The sequence below is a fragment of the Oreochromis niloticus genome, linkage group LG11, assembly GCF_001858045.2.
Source record: "Oreochromis niloticus isolate F11D_XX linkage group LG11, O_niloticus_UMD_NMBU, whole genome shotgun sequence".
In the NCBI taxonomy this organism is placed as follows: Eukaryota; Metazoa; Chordata; class Actinopteri; order Cichliformes; family Cichlidae; genus Oreochromis; species Oreochromis niloticus.
This window is the reverse complement of record NC_031976.2, coordinates 27,984,396-27,992,287: the sequence shown is the minus strand read 5'-3', so window position 1 is coordinate 27,992,287 and position 7,892 is coordinate 27,984,396. Positions and strand designations below refer to the sequence as shown.

Genomic DNA, 7,892 nt, shown 5'->3' with positions numbered 1-7,892 from the left:
GTCATATACAGTATGGACAGCAAACATAAAAAATACATAATACAAAATTAGATTTTTTCTATTAAAAATAATTTAAATGTGAGGGATGTTAAACATATAGGCAATGTGTGTGCTTTACTTCACAATTTTAATACCAGCCAGCCTATATATTACTACAACCTCTCTATTTATTTAGTGGCCAAACCTAAAAATACCCCGAAGCGTATACTACACATGGCATGTCCGGGTACCTACAGTCTGTTTTGCTGTTACATAAAACAAATCCATAAAGCGCAAAGACAAAATGTTCCAGCGCTAAATACGAGCGCACATATAGCGGACGAGCCCATCCCTCCTAAACGTGGGGGTCTGTGCATTTCACGTGCACATTGGCATGTCTGTCTCGCAGTGCCCCACCCCCTTTCATACCGACCACGTCCCGGCTTCCTATAGACTTTATAAAGTGCCCACAGTGCGCAATTTATCCAAACACACGCAGGCTGACTCCCCCCCGTACTGCGCAAACCCCCCGCACAGCTGCAGGTGAGCACTATGGGAGCACGCCGATCTTCAGTCCGTACTTTTAAAAAAGGACAAAGGTAAAGACATGAGCGCTGATGATGAATAAGCGTCCACGACGATCACTTTGTGACATAACGCCGGGTTTAAACTGGAATCGCTGCGCTGTGTCGGTAAAGCTGTTTGGCACTTTTAATTCGCGCATTTCAAACTTAATTCCGATGCGTGTTTGACTTTTGACCACGTGTTCACAAACACGGGGCGATGATCTTTAAAATGAAAAAAAGTTTTTTTTTTTGTTTTGTTTTTTTTTTTGCTATAAAATGCATTTAAAAAGATAGTTTTAGTCTCGCAGAGATCACTACAAGCCCAGTGAGCATATGCAACACTGGAGACATCTCCAAAGCAAACAGCTGATTATTACCTGAGATATTGGGCTAATTAACATTGTCTAAAGTTAGAAAGTTGACTGAGTTTGCTGTGGCACCTTATTGCAGCTGATTGTAAGAAGGCAACACCTTTTTTTTTTTCCAAAAAAGAAAAACAAAAAAAGTTGTCAGCGTCTTATGAAAACAAAAAAGTTGCTCATTAAGCAGCGCCTGATGAGCAGTGTGACATTTAAAACGCCTAGAAGGACATTTTTGTATCTAACAAACTCATGAGCATGAATAAGGGTGAAGATTTTGGATAAAACTGTTACAAAAGAACCTGTACACTAAATTGAGGGGGGGGGACATTTAAGCTCAATTCACTGTACAGTGTGGGTTTTTTTTTTTATGCTGTCAGTTTGTGTGCAGGGCCAGCAGAGACTGACATTTTTGTCAAGACCTGGTCTTGCTGGAGTCTTGGCATGTGTACATTTTGTACCTGGACAGTATAGAAGCTGGAAAATCCACTCACCCTTCCCTTTTACAGTATTTTCCATGGTGTTTCTTTAAAAGGGACATTCACTTTGAGATTTAAACAAAGGATTTTTGATTTTTTGTGTGTGTGTGAATTAACACACAAAGTATTCAAAACCAAAAATCCTTTTTTTTTTTTTTTTTTTTTTTGTAATTAAACATTTGTGAAAGCTTTAAGTTTCTTTTAGATGTTTCCAGTTGTGCCATCACACAGGATCTCGTTCAGCAAATCCACACAGGCATGTCAACAATACACTCATGCCATAGTGATGAATGTAGTGGATGACCAGACAATAGAGTGGTTCAACTGCTTGATCACAGTCCGGTTGAGGATTCAGTCCTGAGCTGCTGTTGCATGTCAGGAGATTTTGACTTGGTGGACAGTCCTGCCACACATCTACCTCCGTCCCTTTCATATCTTTCGCTCACTCAGTAGATCCCCTGCTGCTGGGGGGGGGGATTGAGCTCCAGTGGGCAGTAAATTGTGACATGAGGCGGGACCAAGACGGGAAGAAAGGAGAGTCTACGGGATTTCATTGGCTGTTTAGAATAAAGTACACAGTGTACCCAGCAAATGTTTGCTGGTCCTGGTGAATGTGTGACACTAATCCAGACTGACATCGTTCAGGTTTTAGTACCGATATTTGTGGGAAGCATGAAATGATGGAGTCAACCTCTTCACGTTTTTACCCCCAGCTTTTACTGTTCGAAAGGGGAGATTTTTTTTTTTTTGTGTGCGTTGTATTGCATTTTTTGGTCTACTAATTAGACTGAGGCCAATAGGGAACACATCAAGACAGGATGTCCATGAATGGACTAAATACTCTCGTGTCAACATGCCTCAAAGTCACTATCTGATTCTGTTTGCAGCTGGCATTTTTGAAAAGTGGTCAGAAGTGACATGAAACCGGGAAACGCCCCATTTCCCATTAAGACTTCAAACAAACATGAATACTTCACAGATGATTCAGCTGGACTCAAGCCAGCGCATGTAGCGAACTAAACTCTGACTCAGTGATTGAATCAGTTGCTTATCTACGCTCGGAAGCTCCTTGTGTCTTAAAATTCTTTCCCACGTACACACAACACATGTATCTGAGGGTGTGCGCGTCTGTGAGTGACAAGATGCAAACATTTCAGTTCCTGGGAATTAGTGGAAATTCAGCAGAATATCCTCATCGGATCAGTTTGGAAATCTCAATTGAAATTGCAGCAATGATTGAAATTAGTCATTAAAACAAGGTGTTAAACTACAGGTTAATTAATACTGGAAATTCAAACCCTTAAAATGAATGTCATGTACTCTCATATCAGAGACTACATGATTGAAAACAACAGTTTGCAACTGTGTGCTTGGTGAAATGAGAAAATGATGTAGTGCAAACAGCCACAGCAGGAAATTAAAACACACTTAAATTAACAAACGTTAATAAGAGGAAATTATGTCCCAAGTTTCCAACCTGCACTGCTAGGAGCTTCTTGATGGGCCTTCCGGAGGTCTATGACATTTAATATTTGCCCTAATTGGAGATTAAATATCCACAGCAGGCTGGTTATGTAACAAACTAAACTCTGATATGTGAGCTCTGAGATGGAACTGTTTTGCTGTCTTTCGATTTACTACTATTCTCTTCACATTTTGTTGACTAAGTGAGCTCTTGTTCTTGTTTAGGAAAGCCTGCGGAAGGGGTGTGTGAGGGTTTTTTTTTTGGGAAAGCAACCCACCGAGAGTAATGCGGTGTGACAGCGGTGAGTCTGTGTTGGAAAGGGGGCGTGTGCTCGTAGGCGAGCCTGAAGATCTGGTTGGGCAGGGGCTGTATAAAAAGGCGGAGCGCAGTGCAGAAGCTCTCTGTAGTTCAAGTTCATCACGGTTTGGCATCTGTTATGGTTTTTAAAGCTGAGAAGTAGAAGGTCCCGCTGGCCAGTTGGAGTGAGATTCTCGACGTTGTTTTTTGGAAAGGTGAGAACCCCTCCCCCCCCCAAAGCGGTTTTTATGACTAAGACACAAGGACCAACTCTTAAAGCTTGGATTATATTTTCTTTTTTTCCTTTCCTAAGGGGTGTAACTCCAACCAGGTTGGTGCATTAATCCCTCACATACTGAATGTCTTGCCTTCTCCACAATCCCTTTCCTTAACATTCCCACAGCCTGCAGTGCAGATTCATCTCAGAGAAAAGTCACTTTGCTGTTTCTTTATGAAGCAAACACTTGTTGGTTTGCTTCTTGTAAGTCAAACCTTTTTCTGCATCATTATGCTGAGGTGGGATTTTTTTATTTTTTTAAGATGACCTAATGTCTTGCCATCTCATTAGCTTACACCGATAAAAGGCAATCCACTTTGTAGAGTCTTTTCCCTTTCTGGTGTATTTTATTTTTATGTGTCAAGCTATGGTTTTTTTTTCTATGATGTCTTTGTTCGACTATTAGTATCCAGTTTGTTTTAAACCAGCCCTTGTATTTGTCACATATGGAATTGTCCATATGTGAATGAACAAGACTGTCTTTCTCTTTGTTGTGTCTCTTTCTGATGCAGCTTGAATAGAGGCTCTGTCGCTCTGGTCCAAACATCATAATTTAATAAAGAGGTGGTGCTGAGGGGCATTCCTGGTAGAATGCAAAATATGAAAAAAATCTGTGCCAAGAAGGGCAAATCAAAAAGGATTCCAGATGTGAATCGATGGATTTAAGCACAAAGAAAGTGCTTCTCTGTACACATGAAAGTTTTTTGTACTGTGGCTTCAGGCAGGGGATGTACCTTCCTCATGCATGGATCAGATGGTTTAGCTTTTTTTGCAAGCCAGCCTTCTACTCTCCATCTTTTGGCAGCTACACCTCGTTTTGAAATTCAGATCTTTGGTTATCTCATGCTTTTCTAAAAGTCGATTAATCCCAGACTCTCAAAACACAAATGGAAATCCTGTTCTTGTTGTTTTTTATGTATTAATATTTCAAATGTGTTTCCCCGTAGGTCTTGAACCAGGCCAGCTCTTGCATCAGCTTTAACCTACCTCACACCCAGTTAGCAGACATGATCATCAGACTGGGCAGACTGACACCTGGATACTTCCGTCTCCTCCAGGTATGAACAGCTTTGTCACTTTATTAATGAACACTAAACTCATCAAATACCAAATCCAGCCTTTGATAGATACTTTCACACTGACGTCCATCCACTGAGCCATCTGCAGGAGTAATGTGGCTTTTTAAATCCTTTCAAAAAACCTCTTGTGCAAGCTTGATGGGACTTCTCCTTTATCCCCCCTTTGGTCTCCCAGTATTCATATCGTCTTTATTTCGTGCTTACATAAGCATTTACATTCGCTTTAGACGAGGGGCTCAGTGACCCACAATCTGCTTTCAACACAAACGTAATTAGGGGTGACACTAATCATTGTGATATCATATACTCTCGGCTTCTTTTGTTCCACCCGCTGTCGGCATAATCCACGTGTCACTTGTGTCAGTCCGTACGTCTTGTTAGCTGTGGACATTTTGTGTTTGCTTACGTGCGCTAATTTGGAAACAAAGCCTTGTTTCTATACCAGAAATGATAAATGTGTCAGCGTTTTGTTTTAGATTTGACTGATCTGACAGAAAACTTGCTTTATTAAAGGAGCTGTACTAGCGAAGGGCAGCTAAAGGGTGTACGAAAGCACAGACGGCATTTTTTTTGATGCTGGTTCTTCATTTGTGTACATCTGCTTTATATTGCACCATTACTTAAAGTAATTCTAAATCACGTCAAACTATTATGGGCTATCTAGCAGTTGGATGTTAGATTTCATTTTTAAAGGTAACTGGTTCTTTCACAAAGACATGAAACAGCCACCTAAGCTTGTTATTAGGTATTTGTGTTTTACACTGTGGTTCATAACAGCATTTTTGAGAAATCAACTTAAACCACATATTGACTACTGTTGAAGATGAACACTGAAGTGAAAAATCAAGTGTGGAAACTCTGAAAGTATTTGCTGGTTATGCTTCCTTGTTGGCTGCAATATCTAAGAATTTAAAAAAAACTATGAACTGCTAAAAAGTTACAGCTAGCTCTGAAAACAAATGCTGTTTGTGGGCTTCGTCCTCTTACTGGAGGCCACATGTTGCCACATACATTCTTTTTAACGAGTGAAGGATTTTTAAATTTCCGAAGCCCTATAGGAATTCAAATGATCCTGGAGGTGGCTGTACATTCAGAAGCTCTTTACAGTACACGCCATCCAATGTAGGCATCACTTCCTAGTATTTTCATTCCTGGTATAGAGTTTCTTTTTACTTCTTGTTCCTCTTTGACTAAAATCTCTTAGTCTTGTAAATTTTTAATCACTGTTTCTGAACGTTGGGTCACATGGCACAGAGCTGTGGAACTGAAGTTGCAGATGTTGAGCTTTTTTTTTTCTTAAAAGTATGAAGTTTTTTGTCCACTGCTCTCTCACCTCTGACCCTTTTTCCCTTCTCTGCAGAGGCAAGTAGCAGGTCAGGTGCAGGCGCAGCCACAAGACCGTGCTGTCAACCAGATAGCCATGATGCTGGCCATCATGGGCCTGAGTTTGTCTTACTACAGTGCCAAACAGATGACGGAGAAGGTGAATGCCCAGCCTGCACCCTGAAGAGGCTCGACTGCTGGTGCCATTTGTCGAAATAATGGATGAACCAATGACAAGTGATGGCGGTGGAGCGAGGAAGTAGAAGTCGAGACACAGCAGTGTTTCTGGGGACCGAACTTTTCTCACCTCACAGTCATAGTCACACTTTGAATTTCTGGGATCCCTCACTTAGCAAAACTTTCTGACCGGGCACTGAGTGTTTTCTACTCTGTTGCCAGGACCTTCGGGGATTTATTGGGATGGCTCACTCTGGGTCATGTTTGGGCTCTTTTCTGTAGACTGGTTTGGGTGGGTGATCAAAACCTGACGCTAATTGGGTCTGATTGTTAGTTATTACCAGGCTAGATGCTTGCAGGATGCTGTCAGTGCTGTTCTGAGCTATAAAAAGCAGAGAAACCTAAACTGTGAAACAAGCTTGTTCAAAATATGAGCAGTAATGCCTTTTTAAGGGAATGCTAACTGCAAGTGAAGTTTACCTGGTAATGAAGTGAAGACAGGCTCAGAATGTGGATAAATGGGTTAAAAATGTAGCTTTAATTTTTTTTTTTTCCTTTGACCCAAAGAACCTTGCATAGCCCTGTGAACAGGGCTATGTCTATACAGAGATGTCTATACACCAATTGGCCACAACATTTTAAAGTTTTGTAGGTTCTCCTCATGTTGCTGAAACCACAGTGGCTGGAAGTGGATTCTGTGGTTGATGCTCGTTCCACCTTGTGTTCGTTAAGTTGTCCCCAAGAGTTTTTGCGGCACGTCGGAGCACATCACTCTGCTGGAGGGAGCCTGCTGCTGTTGGCGAGTGCCATTAATATGGGGTAGCTCGCTTGGCCTTCAACAATGTTAATAAAACTAGGAGCCAAGTCAGAACGTAACACTGTAAACATATGATCGAAATGATGTTAATCCTTTCACCTGCCAGTGGTTTGAATGTTGTGGCTGATGTGTTTATAAAATTGTATCTGCCAGGTGTCTGAGATTAAGTGAATATTTGCACAGAACTACAGAAACACATGTACATGTTACAGTGGATATGCAAAGGGACTAAACTCTACTTTTTTTTTCTGGTTGTGATTTCACTGTTTTAACAATACTTTGTGAAGTCCTGTGTGTGCGACTACCTTGATTAGCACCCTGGCTAAGAACCCTCCTTCTGGGATCTACTAATTTAGTGCAGACTTTACTGAAATGCATGGTTGTGTAGAACTTTAATCCAAACAAATCTCACGAGTCCCTCTTTTTTTTTTTCTTTTTTTTTTTTTATGAATGTATCACTTTATTTTCGTATTGACTTAATAAAGCTGTGAATATTTTAACATGTACACTTTGAGTTATTGAAAGAAAAATAAATCGTTCTTGGCAGTTTCTTCTGAAATTAAAATGGTGGCGGCAGCTTACAAACCGCTGTGAGGTTGGCACGGGGAGCTGCACAGCTACAGCATTTCCTGCAACGCAGACTCGTGTCATCTGCACACAACAGGATGTGGCCACTCATATGTAATGTCTCCCTTTTTAAATGAGGCAGCTATATTTTTTTTCTTTGCCTGCTAGCGCAATGTAATGTTATGTGTACTTGTGGTTTTGTAGATTAGCACGCTAGTCAGTTGGAAACCTATGCAATACATGCATTTGCATGTTAAAAACTGCAGAACGTAGGCTGGAAACGGCAAAGTCTTTGCGCTCCAGTTTTCTGTTGTCCTTTATACTGAATCTTGGATCATAGTCTGTGTGATATGCAGACAACAAAACACTTTAATTCAATATGCTCCTTATAAACCACAATCTTCATTATAACATGGTGGAAATGTTCATCTGAGAATATATTTAGAACAAATTCCTCATCAGAGGTGTGCTGGCCATCGGTCAAGTGCAGCAAAACGTGACAGGTTA

General features: G+C 40.9%; 1 long non-coding RNA gene across 2 annotated transcripts; it reads left to right on the top strand.

Annotated features, from left to right (window-relative positions):
• Positions 1–400: 400 nt before the first annotated feature.
• LOC102080881 (uncharacterized) lies at positions 401–7,318 on the top strand. 2 transcript variants are annotated; one of them, XR_001224902.3, is made up of 3 exons: positions 401–522; positions 4,370–4,480; positions 5,862–7,318. It is a non-coding gene; the product is annotated as an uncharacterized LOC102080881 (long non-coding RNA). The 2 variants fall into 2 exon arrangements; XR_002063867.2 differs by having other exon boundaries at positions 434–578.
• The last annotated feature ends 574 nt before the right edge of the window (positions 7,319–7,892 follow it).